The 21,659-nt window shown below is 40.7% G+C and overlaps 1 long non-coding RNA gene across 1 annotated transcript; it reads left to right on the top strand.

Moving 5' to 3' along the window:
- Positions 1-11,098: 11,098 nt before the first annotated feature.
- On the top strand, positions 11,099-20,449 carry LOC130250532 (uncharacterized). Its single transcript, XR_008839997.1, has 3 exons — positions 11,099-11,351; positions 14,647-14,713; positions 18,095-20,449. It is a non-coding gene; the product is annotated as an uncharacterized LOC130250532 (long non-coding RNA).
- The last annotated feature ends 1,210 nt before the right edge of the window (positions 20,450-21,659 follow it).

Genomic DNA, 21,659 nt, shown 5'->3' on the forward strand with positions numbered 1-21,659 from the left:
GAAACGGTGTCAAAGAAAACGGTTTGTCTGAATCCAGTCTGCATTTTCAGGAAGACGTAATTGGCCCCAGAAGTCTCAGATTCAGTTGTTGGACAGAAAAAAAGATCAGTGGAGGTTATTGAGATGATTGTTTTTCCTGATCTGCAAAATAACCTCCATGACAACGGAGGGTGTATCAGAGCTATATGGTGCAGCTGGAGGGAGACTTTGGCTCTGGTTTGCAAACTCTAGACAAATCCCAGCCTTGACAACTTTGCTGTATAGCTTCTGAGCTTCTGAACTTTGAACAGCAGTAACCTGAGATTTTTCTGGGGTATGGAGCAGAGGGAGTCTGGTGTTCACAAAATAAAGCCAGTGAACATTGCAATTTCTGGGAAAAACAATATTTGCAGCGTGGGCTCCAGACAGGAGAAGTTGGTGTATTAGTAACATGTGACTGGAGGCAGTCTGAGCAGCACAGATCTTGCTGTTAAGAGAATAAAGGAGTGTCTTGAGAGAACTGCTCCCTTCCAGTCCTCTCCTTAGAGGGGGAAAAGTGCAAATATTTTTCTTTCTGCTGTCATTTTGAGGATGAAGCCACCATTTGGACTTAATGCAGTGTTTAGCTTTCAGATGACAGAAATACAACAGTTCACAAGAACTCAGGCCTCACACATACTAGTTAACACATTCATGGCTGAGTTAAATGCTAGGAGACTCTAAGTTGCTTAAATAAGGATTTGGTAAATTGCAGCCACTACCATACCCCAACCCCCTACGGAACAGATAAATATGTGTAACTCTTCTCTTTCTTTTTAAAGAATCTTCTCAGATTATTTCTTTTTTCTCTTTCAATAAATGCCTGATTTGGAAAGTTATTGTCTGGAGGCCGTATTTGCATAAAGAAAGTAACATCAGCCTGCATTGCCCAGTGTCCAGAGTTGAGGAAAAGAAACCTTCACAAAAAGGAAGGAAGTTTGCTCTTGTGAGTCATCAGGAGCTGGGTGCTGAAGGAAGGAGACATTTTTGAGGCAAAAGATGCTGGCTTGGACCAACTGCAGGGGAGAAGCAGTACTGTACTGTGGGTATGGTTGCACTAGGAAATTTGGTATGTGGCCTGATTTTGTGGTCTCAGGAGGCTGTGCTCCCTGCTAGATTTATGGTGGCAGTTTGTTGCAATGTTTCAGGTTGCTTTAACCACTTCAAGCCTATACCTGGTGTTTGGGTTTACAGAAGTTTGAATTTGCCTGAAAGTCTATAACTTTTCCATACAAACAATGGTTAGGTTCTGGGTCAGGTATGTCCTTAATCCAAGGGGTCCTTCTGTGAATGCTTCTGAAATGTCTGGTTCATGGCTGTTTTCTCAGGAGTTGTTTTGTATCCTGTTGGTTTCCAGTTACAGGAACTTTAGTACTATGTGGTTTTTCAAGGAAAAAAGCCTATGGAGAAGGAAAACTCAGAAGAGTGCCCAGCTTCTATGGAGGGTCCTCTGAGGAACTCCACTGCAAAAAACCAAAAGTGTTATACCTGAATGGAGTGCTATTTTTCTAATGAGTCTTAATGCTTTACCACATCTGGTTTGCCAGCCTGTTTCAGCTGTGAAGGGATGTTTGGCATGAGCACCCCATTTCATCACCTAGGAGGGTCACCACATGGTATAACAACACATGGTATGTGTAACCTTTCCTTGACTTCTATGCCCCTGTCACTCGAGAATATATTTATATATATATGGATTTTGAGTAGCAGTAGCCCATTTAGACTACTCCCTTGGCCTCTCCAAGCCTGCTGCAGAGCTGATGTCTCCCTTCAGACCGAGCCCTGAGAGGCCCCCACCTCCAGCAGAGATGTCCGGGACCCGTGCTGCGACCTCCGGGTGAATGTGCAGCACTGGCTTGTCCTTCAAGTGTGAAACCAGTAAGGACTCTCTACCACAGGTTTTGAACACATTTCCAAGTATGGCAGGGTTCAGTGGCAGGCACATAATAGGGCTTTTGGCATGTATTATACTGTGCTCAACAACTCCACTCTCTGATCCAAACATGCCCACCAAAAATAACTTCAGTGAACAGCTTTTATTTTAATTATTCCAGTGTGGGACTCATGAAGTTCTGCCAAAAATCTGGCTTGTAAAGCTTTTTGTACCTAAGCACAGAAACCCCTAGTGTGTAGTTAATCCTCCACTGGGATTTTCCTGATCCAGTCATGGGTCTATTCTGCAACCTCATCTTTCTTTACCTATCACTTGCTCTCTCTGTTCACTGTACCAGCTCCCTGAATTCTTGCCCTTTCTTGGCCTCTGTGACTGTTCTTTCCCAGGTAACCCCTCTAATTTTCTCTTTTCTCATTCAGCTCCACATTTAGTGGTTGATGGTGTGATTTGGTGGTTCCACAGTAGTTCTGATATCTGCAGGGATTTCCAGTATGTGAACTCTTCTCTCCCCCCTTTATTCTCTCTGTCCAACCTATTACATGGCATAATAACCAAACAACTGCACTTTTGCCAATGAGTTGCAAACTTACCTTTTCCTACATGATCTGTTTAATTTTGTCACTGAGGCTCTTTTCTTCCAGTCTCCTTCCCTTCTTCCCCATGTAGTACATGTGTATACATTTTTACATGTAAAAGTCATCAAGGAAATGTAAGAAAAAGGGATATCTTGGTGGTGTGATGGGACAAGCTGCTGGGCTATGCAGAACACTTCCAGTCCCTGAGAGGGCTGACTGTGGTAGTTACTCTCTCATCTCTGTGTTGGATTATTTATTTGACCTTTCCTTCATCAAGCCCTGATTTGCTTTGTGGGGAAACACGTGCAATCTAAGACATTAGTATTTAAAGAAGTATTTGCTGTTATATTCTAAATAACCTCAGATAGCTAAAAAAGTGTCCCTCTAAGAATATTAAATGTGAATGAGAAAAACAAAAAAGGTTTGATATGGTGTTCAGTTTTGGTTGGGTTCATTTCCTAAGCATGCCAAAAGAGAAGGAAAAGGATGAACTCTCTAGAGCAGGATAACCTATGATAGTTTTCAGCACAGGTGGGGAAAATACAGGTTCAGATGCCCAGAGGGAAGTGAGCCCAGCTCTCCTGCAGTCTGAGGGAGTGCTCTGGTTGTAACTCAATTGCTGAAAGCAAGTCTGGCAGCAGCAGCACCCACTTCACTGTTTTGGTGGAGGAGGATGGTAATCCCTGCATTGAGATAGGTGACCAAATTCCAGAGGGGCTTAAACTCATTCTAATACCTTCTGCATTTCCTAATGGCTCACTGAGCAGCTCCTGCTCAGTCTTCTGTTTGGGATGTCTCTATTCTCTGCTTCCCAGACCTCTGGATCCCAGCATACAAGCCCACTCCTGGAATTCAGGAGCTGTGGTTTCCAGTGATGCAGGGCCTAAACATTGCTTGTGTCCAAAACAAAATATTTATCTGTATTTATGTAAATGCTTGGCTTTACAGGGTCTGTGCTTGCTTACCTTGATAAGTGCTGCTAAAAATAACAGTATGGGCATTGTGACATTTATGTTCTGCATTCATATAACATCTGTTACAACATCTATAACACCATGCTGGAATTTATGCAGCAAAACCATGGGGAATGTTTTGTACCAGCTAGGGACAGACAAAACATGTACTTTTGAAAGAATCCCTTTGCATTCAGGGTACTTTCAAGCTGCTGCTTACTTGCATGATACCTGTGTTTGACTCAACCTGAAACACAGCACATAATACTGGCATTTTCATTTTGTCTCACATTTGGACTGTGCTCTGGTTCTGCTACTGTAAGTTTCTATGCCTATGCAGTGGGGAATATAAAACTGGGGATTTTCAGAGGTCTGGAGGTCTTTCAGTGTCAGATTACTTATGGAATTCTACTTCAGCACTTCCATAGGGCCCCCAAGTATTCTTGGCAGTTTACAATAGTCCTTGTCCCAAGGCATTTAAAATATATTTCAGATGTGCTGAGAATAATAAATCTAGAAGAAGGGAGAAAAAAGGAATTAAATAATTCAGAATATAGTTAGCATATCAGTGATTATATGGGTACACTTTAATTTATTTTTAGGGCTTGGATGGAAGGACACTTCACTTTTAATTATTTTTTATCGAGTTACCTAGTGACATCATAAGGAATGTTTCTAGAATTCAGATTTTAATTAGAGGGCTTCACATGAACTCTGAAAGTTTCTGACTGAAAGAAAGAGTTGCAGACACTAGATTTCATTATTGTGTAGAAAGACTAGATACAAAATGGTTTATTCATCTTCTCATCAGCTACTCCTTTCCAAATGTACAGACACCTCTGCCCATCTGTGATTAACAGTATATAGACTGAGAAACTTTTGCCTTATGGTTAGTGCAGAGAAAACAGAACATAAAGTTCTGCTTTATTATAAGAAGAATGATGCTGCAACATTTGAGTAAGTATCAACTGGAAGCTGTTAAAAAACCCTAAAAACCAAAAATTAAAAAAAAATTCTGAAATAATGGGAAAACTTCTACTTTAAAAATGTAAAACTTTTTAAAAACAGCAACCTTGGATCGTGTAGGTTTGGTGCCTACTCACTGGAACGTCACCAAATCTCACTTGTTTTGCTTGGGCCTCACTCAAACATAACTGGCCTCAAGCTAGTAAGCAAGCCAGCAAATGTCCTGGCTTGTAAAGAAATCTGATCCAGCCCTGTAAACTGAGCCCAGCCTAAGAGCAGGGCTGAGGGGAACATATGGAAAATTAATGACAGATAATAGAATGGTGGGACTCCTTAAAGAAAAGATTGTTGTTGAGTTTGTGCAACAATGCCAGCTAATGGTTTTATAGAGTATCTGAGCAATGTTTTTGACTTTGCCAGCACTTAATCTCTAGAAAGGGCTGCTGTGTTTCTTATGTCCCATTGCACATTCTTAATTGGTACCTGTAGCTGCTGGTTCAGCTGCAGCAGCACTTTGGGAACCACAGAGGTCCTGGTCCCCACCTGTTCAAATAAATGGGAGCCTCAGGAAGAGGAGTGCATTGGAATTTCCTTGGGCTCAAACTGGGCATAACAGCAAAAGCCAGGCTGAGAGCTAGAAGCCTGCCCAAGCACTGGGAGGAGGAGGCAAGGGCTGTGGGTGTGTTTTCCTTTTCCCCCTGCAGACCTCCAGGCATTTTGCAGAGATAAGGTGCTTTGTGCTATGATGTCACAGATGGGGAAATAGCCCCAGGGAGCTCATAGTTTCACAATCCCTCTCTGGTGAAGAAACTGGAAATGGAATGAATGGAAGGAATAATTTTGGTGAAAGTGTATGTATTTCTGTAGTGCACAAGTCACATATTTATTTGGCTGATGGCCTGGGCTGCTCATTTGGGGTAGGCTTTGAAATGTGACACCATACAGTAGCTATTTTGTACCAAGAGAAAAGTGATCCCTTTCCCCTCATTCCTCCACTTTTGTTTTACTGAAGACCAGCTAAAATCCTAACATTCTTTCTGCCTGGACTCTAAAATGTCTCACTTTTCCCATGGCTGCATCCATCCTGCTGCACAGGCAAATGTTGAGGTCGATTTGCCTATTAGAAACCCTTTAGGGCCAAAAGTTGTGAAACTCACCTGTTCATTTGGGCGTTTAAAAAACTTGTGTGCCATTCAATATACTTATTTTTTTTTCCTGAACTTATTACCTCTGGGCCAACAGTGGCTCAGGGTCCTTCCCAGAAAAGCTTTGGGGAGCCTGTGGACAGGACCATGCTCACCTCAAATTCCTGACAGGCAGGCACTGAGTGTCTCTGATGTCAGCCCTAAGCTCAGCTGAGAGCAGAAATGGATTTTGACAATAAAAGCTGACTTACTGCATCTTTACTGGAGTTTAAAGGAATATACTGAGATCAACAAACTGGAGAATTCAGTAGCTTACATTAAACAGATGATTAGACCATCATGAGGATTCATGCTAAGCATAAAAATGGATGTCTATAAAACAGCAAAAAAAAGAAAGCTGGCTTTTATAGGACAAAATGAATATGTAACACACAAATACAGACATATATCTTATATACAGGCATACACAGTGGTAGTTGTAATACCTGTAGTGCAACAGAAAGCCTTAATTATGTGTGTGGGGTGATTTAGCAGACAAACTTTTTTTTTTCCTCTGAGAAGTAACTTTTAAGCCACTTCACATGGCTCAAAGACTGGGAATCGGTATCAGTGGGAAAGGGAAGAAATGAGAAATGTTTAGAAATACCAATGTTTCCAAACATAAATATTTCTATTTCTGGTTTGTTAAACCTGTTTTAATCCTTTTGAGTTCCTGGGGAGGAATGAAACTGGTAAAACAGGAGCCTAAAGGTGAGACTTATGATGACTAAAAGAGTGTTTGCTGTGACCTTGACAAACCTATGAACTGACCAAGAGAGGTGATGGCTCCAGAGTGCACAGTGCATGTTTTGCTTTCCTTATGTCTAGAAGACTCAATACATCTGAAATACAGCAAGAAAATTTCCTGCAGGGCAGTGGAGATGTCCTACTGACAAGAGGGAGCTGTATTCTTTTCTCATCACCTCATAAACAGTGGGGTTCTGACTGAGGATGTTAGGTAATGCTTGCCACATACACAACTCAAAGGGGGTATTACTTTCAGTGGATAACCCTTTGAGATCTGAGGCACTAGTGTTTAACAAAGCATATTGTTTTTCCCTCTTGCTTTTACTGAGCTTTGATGCTGATTTTAGAACCTGACAGCTGTGTTTAGACTTGTCTTACAGCTCTTGTGCAGAGGGGAGGAAATAGAGATGTTTGGGGCAGCAGGACACATGAGCTGTGTGGAGGGAACAGAGGCAAGATCTGCCTTGGGAAATGTGGAATTGGTGCACAGTGATGAACTTGAGCACCCTGCTTTTGGGAGACTCCTGTGTGCCTCAGGGAAGGACTCATGGCCACCTAGCACCACTGCTGGAAGGTGTGAGCTCCAGCCAGGCACCATCCTTCATCCTGCCTGTGCTTGGCATTGGCATCCACAAGATCTTAGTAGACCCCCAGGACTGCTTGATTTTCCCTGTAGCGCCCTTAATTTTTGCAATGTTTAGGTGTGAGTATTTTATGTGGCTGGATAACTAGAATGAAAGAATAATCATTAGGAGTGGTTTCCTGAAAAGAAAAATAAAAAAGGTAAAATTTTGTTACAGCTACTGTAAGAAACGAAGAGAAAACAAACTTTTTGTCATTACTCTCTAATCCCTAACATCAATTCTTGTAGAATTGTGTAAGTTCATCCTCTATGGCATAAAGAAAAGTCTATAGTTTGTTTTTATTCAGTAGCTGAGTTTATAGGCTCATCTTTGAATAATTATGGATATCTTGTTCAATATCTGAAAATTGTGGTATTCTGCCATTTCTGCAGATACCAGAGGATAATGTCTTCAATAAGCTAGTGGGACTGCACTCAGGAAACCAGGAATTGGGCTGAAATTGAAAAAAAAAGGACATTCAAAACTAATAAAATAGAATTCATCACAGTCCTATTCAAACTCTGACTCTCTTCCCTCTCTCATTACCTCTCTAATGCAGAAGACCCAAGAACCACAATTCTTCTCAACTTCTGTAAGGAAACATGCAAACAAGGGCTCTTAATGAATTATGTGTCACAATATTTTTGTTTTCTGTTGAGAGAATGGTATTTCATTGGTGTTTGCTTAGGTCACAGCACTGAGGAGAGGATTCCTGAGTTACAGTAAGATTGTATCCAAAGGAAGATGCAAAATCATGGGTACCCTCAGATATTTTTTTCTATGATATTTAGCTATATTCTTGTTTCCAAGACAGAGTGAATCTTATGAGCACAGAGCCCTGGGCAGCTTCTACAGTTTCTGTGTACAAACACCACCTGCCCAGACAATGAGCTTGTCTGTTCTTTAAAAACTTCTCCCACTCTGATATGGGATGGCCTCAACTTCTCCTCACCTTCTTTCCAGAATTTATTTGTCTTTGGCAGCTGATGGATGTGGCATGATGAGCAATCCTTCCCATCCATTGCACACACTTGAACACACTTTGAATTAATTTTCAACTGGATATCAGAAACAAGGATAATTTAATGGCTGCAACTTTTAACCATTTCACAACTGATCAGTTTAGCAGGAGTGTAAAATTAGTATACTTCTAAGCCAATATAATATTGTTTGTTATGGGCCAGTATTACTTGTATCCTGTATACATGAAAATATAAAGTTTAGGAGCTTTATTTCGGCACTGAGTACAACCTACATTTATTTTCAAAGAACAAAATGTGCTGCAGGTTTTTCACTTCTAACATAAGATATTAAACCATACCCCTATAACTTAGCCCCCAGGTTTCAGTCATTTTGGAGAGGAAAAATCTAAAAATTCTTAGAGTGTTTGTCAATTTAGAACCAGACTCGAATTTCATTCCTTGGACAATTCTTCATTTTCAAACCTCTGTGTTGGGCAGAAATGTCTGGAATGTGGAGTATTGTATTTAAAAATAAAGCAAAACAATTCTTAATAGCCACTCTATCATTTAACTAAACAAAATCCCATACCACATCATTCTGGAAGCAGGGCTAGTGAGGATGGGAGAAAAAAAAAAGAATTAAGAGTAAAACTGTATATACAGTGGCCAGAATTAATCACTCTGAGGTTTGGAACAAAGATGAAAACATAAATTAAACAAAACTGTCTTTATTCCATAAAATACTTAAAATGCTAGTGCAAGAATTCAGAGGGTGCAGTGTTTAGTTCCCAAGAAAACTGTATGAAAGGCCAGGAAGCCACTTCTGCTTGGTTAGCCTTATACCAAGGATCAAAGCAGGAAGGTATCTCATTTCCATGTATAACTTTGAAGTATTTTATAAAGAAATTCAGAAAATGTGCCTGAGAGTAGTTTTTACCAGGCTGCCTTGCATCAGAAGAATAAATAAAAACTAGAATATCTCTTTGCTGGAAGATATACCAGTACTGTATTGTTCAAAATTTCTTCATCTGTCTCTAGTAATTCTTGGGTTTGTGAAGACCAAGAAAGAGTCAGACAGGTTTTTTATTGCCTTGGGATAATTTTTTTTTCTTCTGCTCTCATAAACCTTCCATATGCTTCTACATCCATGTCTTGTTTTCAATTTTAGTGAAGGTTTTTATTTGGAGTCTCATAAAATTCTAATTTATTGCAGCTTCTTTTTATAAAATACAGAGGAGAGGAGGGGAGTATTGAGATAGCATGTGCAAGGCAGTCCCAAGGAATGCATTTGAGAATTTATAATGTTGGGCAGTTTATCAACCCCTACCTCAGTTATTGGCAACTCCTTTTCCTAACTCTCTAACCTACAAGCCTATGTTCTCATGGTGTGTTTGGAAGACATGTCATATCAGTCTATTTAAGTAAGAAAGTCTTCTTTCTTACCTATGCAAACTGTCTGCATTTGCAGAGAGTGAAGGGAAATCAGGTAAAAGAGCCTCCCCTGTGCATGATGTGCTCCTACAGCTGTCATTTCTCACTGTCCTGCTGGGGACTCACTTCCATCAGTGTGCACTATTTGTTGAATACTCACAAGAAATAAGGTAGGAGTGACATATCCCTCTGGAAGTCATGGATGACAGCTGACCCTTCCCTAGGTGAGGTGCAGGGTGTTTGCCTTTGAGGGAGCAGGAATGCATCCAGACGTACCTACTTGTGTTCTGTTCAGAATTGACTCAGGACCAAACTTAACAAAAAGGAACAAAGTGTATTTCCCACCAGCAGAGCTGTTTTTCTTTGCCCCTCTCTGGTGTTAAGTTGACCAATCTAAATGAAAGCCTCATACTTCAAATAATGAAGAATTGTGGTGCTAATGTGTTACCATGGTTCAAAGTTACTGCAAAATTTCAAGTAGTCTTTGGCTTCAGAGGAATGAACACAACATTTTCTGAGCAAGGAGCTACATCACTTTGATATAACTAAGTGATGTGCTGAAAATATCTGTGAAAACAACTGTCCAGAGTTAAGGGAGCAAGAGCACAAGGTACATAAAAGGTGTCATCAGGCAAACCAGTAGCTTGAGAATTTTGTGTAAATGGCAAATATACTTTTGCATATGTTGTATGTTTGATTTACATGCAAACATATATATGTACATACATGCAGGTATTTTCTGAGCATATTCTTCTTTTCTGAGCATATTCTTCCCACTTTGTATGTGTTGTGGTATATCAGTAATACAACACTTGTGATGTTTAAATGTTTGGGGAGAAAGCTCTCCCGGAAAAAGTTCACAGGGGTGGGTCAACCTAAGTACTGAAAGAGAAATTCAAGTCCCCAGCACATTTGGAATCTATTCTTGCAGGGACTGTAAGGAAATATGAGAGCTGCTCTGCTGGAGAGAAACTGCTAGGCACTGGACCCTTTTTTTTCTCCTCTAAGTAAAACATAGAATAGGCTTTTAACTGCCCTTTCTCCATAATAGCTACTTAACCCTGTTCACTAGCATCAAGGAAAAAAAAAAAAAAAAAAGAAAATTCCAAGAAAAATTCCTATTCAGAGTCAAAAATATAAATTAAACCGAAATGCGCAATGCACACCCTTTTCTTTCCTTCCTGTTTTGTTTGGTGTTTTCTAACTCTGCTTTTTGGACAGCTGAATGGGGGCTGGGAAAGTGTTTACAATATTTTCACATGATTGAGATGGCAGAGTTCTTGCACTCTGTGAAAGGCCTTCTGTTTTCAGATGGCATTGAAAGTTTACCGTCTTTCCAGACAAAAGGAAGAGAGCCCGTTGCCAGCGGATGAGTAATGGGCATGGCCTCGGCACAATGCCTCCTATCCAGTCCTAAATCTACATGGTGTTCTTAGGCTTCCCAGCTTCTCCAAAGCAACCTTTGTCTCTGCTCTGGGAGACCAAAACTGCTCGTTGGGCAAGTGGGGATGCAGCCAAGAGGGGAAGGCTCAGTGACAACAGTTGCTCAGTGCTCACTGCCCAGTATCTGCCTCCTTACCATGCCACTATAATAGTTGGGAACCCATCAACAATTGAGCAAATATACAAATATGTTGCAGACCATCTGTATAGCTTTCAGTTCCAGAAGATTCCAGTAACTCACTAAGTTTTAATATTCTTTTTTTTCTTCTTGTTAATCTGATGGGCTGCCCTGAGATAAGTGATTAAAGCAAACGCCTGATACAATTTCTTCGGAGCTAAAACTGCACAGAAGTTGCCAATTCCTGTATTTGTTTTCTTACAAGAAACTTGAAGCAGGCATTTTCCACTGTTAACAATTTTTATGTTCTATCAAGTAATCTTTTTTTTTGGTCAGAAAAATTTTTTGGTGACTATGATTGCTAACATAATCTTAGAAAATATTTGAACAGGCAATTCTGAAGTTTTTCCAGAGACTTGTTGGTGTTATAGAGACCAGTAGGTAATTTTTTTTTCTTGTTTCTCTTACGAAGCTTCCTAGAGCTTGTCTATTTGGAATTTATCTAAATGTGTAAATGTGTATGTAGGCTACCCATGCATGGGGCACGTCTGTGTGTGTAAGCATGTCTCTCTCTGTACCTGTCTAAAAGAACTTGCATTTCACTGTGCTATAAAGGGCATGAAGAAGAGCTTTCTAAGAATTAGCTAAGCATTCATTAACTGCCCTTAATTTTGACTGTGTTCTTGGCTGAGAAATATCAGTATGAAGTTCTTATTCTTTCATGCTAATTTGGTGTTGCATAGCGACTCATGTATTGTTGTCAGGAAAACAGAAGCAAACACATAAGAGATACAGGATTTCTTAAGGGTTGGTTGCAGCTGGTATCAGCAATTTACTGACTAACCTGTGGTAACCTGTAGTGCTGACAGTCCTGGGTACACAATCAGTGCATTAAGGTTCTTAGCAAAACAATTTTCTAAATTACCTGAATGGAGCTTTCAAGGTAACTAATTCTATTCTTTGGACTTTTTTTCCTCTGCCCCTGCTTCCCCCCTCCCTTTCTTTTGGCTTTTTTTTGAGGATTTGACAATCTAAAGCAGCATAAAATAATCTGGCTTAATTTCCTCTGCTGAAAGAGCAAGTCAGCTGAAGTTTGGACATTTTGCTGAAAGGGGGGAAAAAGAACAGGTAGTTTTTGTTTTAAAGAGCATGACCATACACATTCTGCTCTGGTGCCTTTAAAGAGAACTTCCCTGTCTAAATGCCCTTGAGCAGAGAAATACCAACACCTCTTAATTGTTTAATATATTACAGCCTAAAACATTTACAGAAGTGCTTTCCAAGTATTTCACTGTTCCAGGTGCTTGGTCCTGCACCTCCTAAAATAATAGGCTATTTCCCCTCAGTTTTCCTGTGCTTGGTGCCACAATGAAACATATGCTCTGTATCAAGGGAAGGGGAAGTGAGGGCAGAGAGTGGGGTGCCTGACTTTGGTGCTGGTGCTTGTGGCATACACAGACCTCTCTGTCTTGCGTCACAGAGCTGCTAAAGAAGGAGAAAATAACATGGCTTGTGCTTGGGCTGTAAGGTCCAAGGAGAAAAATATCATATTGTTAAGCATTTGAATGTCACTCTGCACAAAGACCCCTTATCACTGTGTCCTCTGAGAAGCATCACATAAAGAATAATAATTCTACTAATCAGGAGGGCTGGACATACACCGGTGCACAGTACAGCTGTCTTGCAGCTGCCTTAGGGCCATGCTCCAAAATGTATTTATTCTTGCATGGAAGTGTCATGAAGCCAAGGTCTGATGTCTGTCACATGTAACCATGTTCCAGACTGAGGCAAAAAGATTATTTGGAAAAAAATTATGCCTTATTTTGACCCAGTAGGGATAAAGTAAGATACGGTTTTCTTGGCCTGCGCTTAAATAATTCATTTTTCAACTTGCTTAGCCAAAATGGACTGAGGCTTTTCCCCACTCGAAAATAAATCTCCTAATACAGAGCACTGGGGGCTCCCTGACATACCAGGGCTGGAGCTGTGCTGTCTCTGTATCCACACATGGTGGCACGGACACTCAGAGTGACAGCTCTGAGCACTGAGGGAAACTGGGCAGCAAGGGAACTCAGCCTGGAAATGCCTCCTCACAAAGCTTCTTCTCCTTCTCAAAAATCCTGCCTGCTGTGCAAATGCAGGCTAATGAAAATGGTTTAAAGAGCTGGGGTCTCAAACCCTTCCAAGAGCTCTGTGTAAGGGAGCAGCAGCTGGATGGTTTCCAGTAAGGAGCTGGAGGGAGAGAGGCTCTGTCTGGCCCGAGGGAGGAGATAATGTGGAGTTAAACAATTCTGTGAGAGTGGAGGACTGAATCTTTCCGTGGCTGCAGTTTCCATCAAGCACTTCCCAGCACAGTTGCCTGCCATCCCTTTGAACCCATGTCTCCCATGTGACAGAGCAGTGATCTGGCTGCTGAGCCACTAGACTAATATTGTTCTTTTAATCTCGCAAAAATGTGTTATAAAAGAGTTGGATTCACATGAGAAATTAAGTATAAGATCTGTCCTCATAAAGACATTATACCATGAATGCTCTCTTTCTGCTGGCTGCAAGAATAGGTGGCTCAAGGGTGAAAGGGTAGCATTTACATTTAAATACACCTATTGGAATTGCACAAACAGAAGGCTAAAGCTACTGCTCCCTCTCTGAATGCTTTTAGAGTTTGCTGCTTTTTTTTTTTTACATAGCAGCATTTTTTTTTTTTTTTTTTTTTTACATAATCAAAAAGGGGAATCGAGATGCTTAAGATCCCATAAAGTAAAGGAGGTCTTTGTGCCAGCAAGATAAATGGATGAGCCTTTTCAAAGTAATTATTTTGCATTTTTCATCTGTATGTGCCACTCAGGAGGCAAAATCCAGATTTCAACCAGAGCTTTCTCTGCTGTTGCACTGGAGGTGCTGGCTGGGTGGATGCTGCTTACATTTCCCAGAGAAAATGAAATGAACTTTTTTTTTTTTTTTTTTTTTTTTTTTTTTTTTTGTATCTGCCAAACCCAGATTTATCCTATGATAAAACAGAAAGCTTCTTAACACCTGGATAAAACAGAAACTGAAACAGAGTGCAAAGGGCATTTGGTGCAAGGGTAGCCTGGCAGCCACAGTGCAAGTTCAGTGAAACCCCTGAAATGCACCTGCTTGACCCAGGCCAGGGCTTATTCCCTTTCCTCTCCAACATCTTTCTCCCTCCCCTCTGTACAGTGATCAAGGCTTATGGGATGGAGTTGCAAAAACTCTGGGCTTACCTTTGCTCTTTAGGATCTTTGATTGAAGAAAAAAAAAACATTATTACCCACCCCCCCCAGCCTATTTTCCTTGATTTTTTCTTCAAATTTTTGATGGCTCTTTTATCATGATTTTCCACTACACATACAAGAGCCAAAACCAAAGTGCATGAATAAATGCCTTAAAATTACAAAGTAATTTTAAGTAATTTAAATCAGAAATCAGGAGCTCCATGCTAAACAATTTTTGCATGTACTTCCTGATACCTATTAAATTGCTACACAGCCTATAGCTAACAACACAAATCATTAAATATGGTCCAGATACCTCTGAACATTTAAGAACATGAAATCCAGATCTGGATGTGCCAGTTTCTTAATACATAGTTAATAATTTTCCCATTGAATATGTACGTACAACTGCTGTCTTAATATATAACTTGGACTGTGGGGAATGCTAAGTAATTTTAAAAAAATTAATCAGATTATATGAACTTTGGAATCTCTGCAGAGTGAGATGATCCCATCATCAAAATGCATGTGAAGAAAGGAAGAGTGAAGGAATCCGTAACTCCATGGTCAGTATCCCTTTATGGGTCTTTGTTTTTGGAGTATATCTCACTGTACTTTGTTTTTGTTGGTTTTTTTGCAGTTTTGGCCTTTACAACACTGGGTGTCTGTATAAAACAAAACAGTGTGACTCTTAACTTTCCTAGTCTAGCAAGTCCTAGTCCTCCTAGTAAGTGTTCCTAACTTTTATGCTGTAAGAAATTCTGAATATATTTTTCCTGTATAGTTTCTTGATTTTTAATAATGTCAACTACTCATCAGTCATCTTCTTTTCCAAGCCAAGGAATTCTCTGCCACCTAAACTCTCCATGCAGAGAAGCATGTCAGATAATCCTTGTTGCACCCTGCTTTAGCTCTCCTCCTTCTGCTGTGCCTTTTTGGAGGTGAGAGGTCAGAGGTGAGCTCAGTATTCACTCTGAACATCCTCAGCATTGTTATTCCTCCCCTCAAAAGGACTCTTGAGATGCTGTGTGCTGTCTGACTGCTAGCATTGGAATAACATTCTCATGGAGTTTAAAGGTCCATTTTAAGGAGGAATTATGCTTGTGGCCCACAGATTCATAGGGCCACATAACCTGAATCCAGAGGATTTTATGCCCTCTGCAGGGCAGTTTGGACAACCTAAATTTCATACCCGCGTTTTGAATTTACAGTGCAATGAAGGTGCCTCAGTGATCCTAAAGGAGAAATCCCTTCCAGCAGCCAACAGTCAATATTATGCACCTCAAACTATTGAAAATTCAGGCAAAAATTATCTTCTGAGTAATACAATAGAAAGTAAAGCCCCTATTCAAAAGGTAGAGGGAATGGTAGATATTCTGAGGTTCTGGCTCCTGGCCTCAGTTTCTTGTTTTCTATAGTAGTGTAACATAAAATACAAAGTGTTTTTCCAAGAAAAAGAACCTACTATCAGGATTTGAGAGGTAAGTAATTTCTCTTGTTTCTGGAGAAACCTTGTCAGGTTTCTCTTCCAGGTCAAAAAGGAAGCTTGTAGTTGCTTTTGGGTTTTCATATCATTAGACTGTGGTCAGAAGATGGTGCAAGTTGCTGATTGAGGTTAGACTCAGACACCTCCATTCAAATTCAGGCAGTATTATTGGATATGGGCTGAGAAGTCAATGCTAGGAGGTTAGTATCATGAAATTATATCAAGCATAGCTCAGCTACAATCAAATATTTATTTCCTGGTTTGGGGCTCTCATTTTACGCTCTGGATGAATAAAACACAGCCTGGCCAAACACAGGTTGTGAGACAAGTGCAAGCTCTCCTTGGAGGGTAACAACCTGATTTCTCTCTCTCACCAGTTTTACGGTCATTTAGCTCCATTGACTTTGGTGGAGTGAGTCCTGATTTACAGCACTGCTCCCAAAGACTGACACCAGCACTGCTATTGTGTAGCACAGCTTTCAACCTGCCCTGAAACAGTGTCTTGGCATTGTGCTCGCCACTGTAGTGTCAGTTCCGTGGCCCTAAGGAAAATCTTTATTAAATATGGATCCATAAAGAACACATTTTGCAAAAGTTATTATGGTTTCTCGTTTGTGCCATTATTTTATCATTTAATATTGGTTGTGAGGTTTGTTGTTTTCTTATTTTTTTCTCCAGTGATTTTTCACTTACTGAGGTAATCCTGGGTTTTCAAATCAGAAATACAGGTCAGAGGTTTACAAAGTCCATATTTTAGGTAGTTTTGGTTGGAATAGATAACATCAAACTGAAATTAAATCTAAAAAATGCTGTTAAATTTAAAAACAGAAGCAACTAAAAAGATACAATTAGTACTTTTAGACATGACTTGGAAATTAGTTTACCTGCTGTCACCTTTCCTAAGTGTAACTGTAGTGGACTGCCATTTCTTCAATTTAATGTGCATCACCATAGGAGGTCTCCTGTACTGCTTCTTGCCTCATATTGGCTTCCTAGTGTGGAGTAGGCAGGAAAAAACATCTGAGTACATACATCTGATCAAGCAGTGAGAATCTGTGCTCTTAGCTTGACTCATGTTGACACAAAATACTGTGGGAAAGCTGAGCAAGCTGAAAACAATAAACTTTCAGTCTGCTTCTCTGCTAGGTAGATACAACATTTCCTGCTGGAGTTCTCCTTTAGGATCTTTAGCTTATGTAGGCTGAGGATATGGGGGAGCACATGTGCTTTTGATGTCTCTCTGGTGTACTGCTTAAATTGCCAGAGTTCACTTTTCACAGCCCTTAGTCTGTCACTGGGAAGCTGCAGAATGATCTTCCTTGTGAGCCAACCCTTGTCTTCTTCCCAGTGCATTGGCCATGTTCTTTGGAGAAGAGATCAGCTCTCTTCTCTTCCCCCTTAAGACAATCTGAAGTGTGGTAGGAGCATCAGGAGGGCAGGGCAGCATTGAAAAGAAGGATTTGTTTCCTGAGAGATGGCATTGTTTCTCAGTTCCCAGCAGCAGAAACTTTAAACTAATGACCTTTCCAGAATATGTAAGCCAGCTGAGCCCAAGACCCATGTTCGTTTGGATGATTTGATATTTTGTTATGATCATTTCTAGCAGGAACAATGTTTTGTAACATCATGTTAATGATAATTATAAATAAAGCCATACTCCATTCTCTCCCCCCAAAACAATCTCCACCATGGTTATTCACCCAGTGGGTCTTGGGAGGCTTCTAAGCTTTTAGAGTTGTGAGGGTCAGTGCAAGTCAGACTCTGCTGGAAGAACCAGGTACCTGTACCCCACTTGTTTCTTTTCCTCCCTCTCTCCAAAATCCTGACTTTAGGGAGGGAGCAGATATTTTTTCTTATGTGCCTGGCTTGCTGGGAAAGCCACATAGCTGTGGTCTGTTTGCTCAACATTAGCTGTGCTGCCCAAGTGTGAAAGCAAGCATGGAGTGTAGATTCTCTCCGACTTCTGTGGGATCTGGAGCAGATCCATGAGGAATGCTACTGTTTTCAGCACTTCCCTTGCTCTGCCTAAGACCAGGCACACTGAGATATGAATGTTGTTACAGCTGCCACATACTATATATAAGCCTCATGTTGATGATTATTGCTTTAAACTAGAAGGTCTTTGTTTAAAAATGTTTCTTCCATCTAGAATCTACCAGGTTGTTTTATATTTAAAGTAATGCTTTCTATTTTTATTGGTGTTACGGAGTACCTGGAATTTACATAATCTCACAGTTTGAGTTTATAAAAAATTACTGTCTATTTATTTATTGTGCAGACAGCTTTACAGTTGTGGAGACCTAGCCCTGAATTAATTGAAACGAATTGGCCTATTCATTTTTCAATTGTTTATGTCATTTTCTGCTTTGGTTTCTTTTTCACTTCTAGTGGATTGGTTTCGATCCTCTCCCTCAGTTACAGTGCTTTCCTTTAAAATATAATGAACGCTGTTGCATTTCAGAGAGCTGCATGGACAACTCATGTCACTTCTGCCACCCTGCAGAATGCCATGTCTCACTGCCAATGCTTGGAAGCACTGACTGCTGGCTTCTGCAGGACTGGAAGGAAAGGAAGACCTGGACACATTGACTACATCTAAACTATTAAACAAAATTAGTCAGAGAATTTTCCTGGAGGCCAGCTGGCATTAAAGAGTTTGAATCCATGCAGCTAAATTCTCTTGCCCTTCAAATCATGGTGGCCACATCCAAAATATCTATTGGAGGTGGTGCCTGACCTGGGCAATACCCAAGCTGTGCTTTGGCATTGTCTGGAAGAGCATTAGCAGGCTTGCACCAAAAGCATGCCAGGGACCAGTTTAGTAGTATGGATGGTTTCAGGTCCATGCCTTGCTGGTCTTGTGTAGTTTATTTAGTGTCAGAGGCAAACCTCAGTAATTCTGCCAGGAGTCAACAGGAAACCCCTTCTGGCCTCAGTGGCCAGAATCTGCTGAGAAGTATAATCATTGGGTTGTTCACCTCCTTCACATTTGGATTCTTTTTTTCATTTTATTGTTTACTAAATGGGCACTGAAAATTTTTGAAGTAATAAAGTTGGGTTGTTGCCTGCACAAAACTTGTTAGTTTTGAATTACCAAGAGATTTTTCACACAAGCTGAGCTTCTGAAGCCAGCTTCAGCTCTCCTCCCTGATGAAGGATCTCCTATGGCTTTGAGCAAGTTGCTAAGAGCCTGTGTGGCAAGCACCCTGTTTGGATATAGGGTTAAAAAGCAATGAGGTGTAGAGATACAAGCACACCAGGTGCTTGAGGTCACATAAGCATGCTAAACTGGTGTGAACATAAAACTCCCCTTGATTTCTGTGGCAACTTATTTCACATGTCTGGGAAGGCAATTTATTTTAAACTCTGCAAAAAGGATATGAGTATGTTGTTATATCAGGATCTTTTCAAAGTCAGGCTTTGGATAAGCCTGATACATCCTTCATACAGTGTGAGGTAGCTTGGAGAGCTCGTGCTCTGTGTTTCTAGAGCTAACTCTGTGCATGGCACCCCAATTATCCCATGGAACACTGAACTTCACACTACTGTGAGATACTTCTGCCTGCAGCAATATAAATCAGAATCAGGCAATTAATGCCTGAATCTTTTTCTCTGTTCTGAAGATAAATGGCAGTGAAGGCCGAGTAGTTTTAAAAAGCTCATCATACAAAATTATTATATTAGGCCATGCTGTATTAGTGAGATTACAGAAAATTATCTACGTGTATTGAATTACACCATGATTTTCCAATGATCTCAGCAGCAGCAGCAGAACTGGGACAATTTAATCATTGCTTTATCAGTTTGGTAGGTAACTACTATCCTGAATTGCTGCTCAGAATGAAAAAATTGTATTGTTTTATCCAGAAACTAGCCCTTATTTAACTTCCAGCACCAGCCCTTACTTTTCATAGACCTCAGGTGTATGTTTGAATTTCTGAAGCTGACAGATTCTATTTCAACAACATTTAAAGCAATGCATATTTTGCCTCAGGTTTGTTACAGGATGAGTGTTAATAATGTTAATTAATAGTGTTAATTGACATGGTCATCTGGTGTACAGCACCGTGCTGAACTATCAGAACTTGATTGTGTGCTTTTACCCAGTGCTCCTTTTTGGGTACAAAGTCTGTTTCATAATTGATCTGCTCATGGATCAGTCTCATAAAGGAGGTTATAGAGCCCTGCACATACATAGTCATACCTGGCCCAGGCTGTGCAAATCTTATTTAATGAAAATGTTCTGAAGCAAAGAATCGAGTTGTTGCCCAGAATGGTATATTCAGAAATTGGTATTTTTCCTCTGAGCTGGATTTTGAAAAGCAGGAAATTTGGTAAAGCAGAGGAGGAACATTTAACCTTATCTAATTTTGCCTCCCTTTTCCTTCCCTTTTCTGTCTTGCCCCTCAATCTCCAAGCACTCTCCCATGGTTGCTTGCATATGGCAGTGGCTCTACTCAGACCTACAGAGACCAGTGCATCAGTTAAGGTTTGTAAGGCCATAATGTGTTTATTTTTGCAGTCTGATCTTGTGAGAAACTGAAGAGGTCTTGCATGTCCCCCCTACTGATAACGGTGGTGTTGAAAGAGCTCAGTGCATTCCAGGGCAAAGCCTTGGAGGCTGTGGGTTAGAGAGCTGCTGACTCTCCTTTGGAAGTACATGCAGATTCCTTTGGCCTTCACTGGGTGAAAACCTGGCTCTCCACTAAAGAAAAAACCAAACAACAAAAACCTGAGATACAAACCCCCAACACAATAGTTGTGGTGGTCCAAATAAAACACAAAAACCCCAGTCTCAGCCCAAGCACCCAGCCTGGGGAGGCTTTGAAGCTTGACTCTGGGATGAGTCCATGGTCTCTTTGTGGAAGAAAGGTGCAGGCTCTGGCCATGCATGAGTGGGCCCTGGTGTGCAAGGACATAGCCCAGTGGCCTGGGCTGGTAGTCCCTGCCTGCTGGCTCAGTGCTCATTCACCCTGCACTGGCTCTGAGCTGTGCTCTGCTGCCATCACCCCTGGCTTCATCTCAGCCTCTTTTTGACCCTCTTTAGCTGCTTTAAAGCTGGGTCCTTTCAGATTATATTCTCTCTCAAACAATTCACTCTCCTCCCCCCCTCCCCTTCTCTACTTCCACAACTGAATTCACTTTTCCAAATCCCCCATTCCACCATCTATCCACTCCATATGTTTATATTTTCCTATTGCTGAGGTATGGCATGCTGACCTGCCTGGACAGAGCTCCTTTATCACAGAGATAAACATGATGTCCCCCTCACATAGAGTTTCTATCATGTGTGACCTTTCATCTTGAACTGCCATGACCTTTTTTTTTATTAATGCTGTACTGTGCTGCTTGCAGAAGCCAGGAAAGAAAATCTTTTGTTTCTAGATAGAATACTGCTAAAGGACATGATACGGTCTTGTTTTTAATCCAGCTAATTAAAATCTGCATGTGCAGTGTAACTGAGAATGCAGCCTTCGCCCACCACTTTCCCACAGGCAGGGAATAAAGGCCTTTAGTGCAGCAGCAGCTAGCCACCCTTGGATAACAGAGAACAGAGACCACAATTCATCCCAGCTTTCCTTATCATATTCGCAGAGGGCTTTCCCCTCCCTCCCTCTCTCCCTCCCCCTCTCTCTCCATGGAATCACTTACTGGAGCTATGTGCCTCTATATATCACTGCAGAATGTAATCAAGTTAAAATTATGTTAGCTTGCATTTATCTATGCTCCAGTGAGTTTCAAATATAATTCATTTCCAGTAAAAAAAAAAAAAAAAAAAAAAAGAATGAAAGAGTGGAGGGAAAGGGGGAAAAAGATAAAGGGAAAGAAAAAAGAGAAAGAAAAAGAAAGAAAAAGTGTCTATTTCTAATCAAATGTCAACCCTACTTATTTTAAAACAGTTCTGCCAAGAACTAACTGAATATCACAGTTTAGCAGTTCACACTTTTGTATGTTCATTATGTTGGCTTTTTTGGATTTACTGGATGGTTGTGGTTATTACTAAAGCTGCCTTTTGTGTGTGTGTA

This window comes from Oenanthe melanoleuca, chromosome 3 (assembly GCF_029582105.1).
Source record: "Oenanthe melanoleuca isolate GR-GAL-2019-014 chromosome 3, OMel1.0, whole genome shotgun sequence".
In the NCBI taxonomy this organism is placed as follows: domain Eukaryota; kingdom Metazoa; phylum Chordata; class Aves; order Passeriformes; family Muscicapidae; genus Oenanthe; species Oenanthe melanoleuca.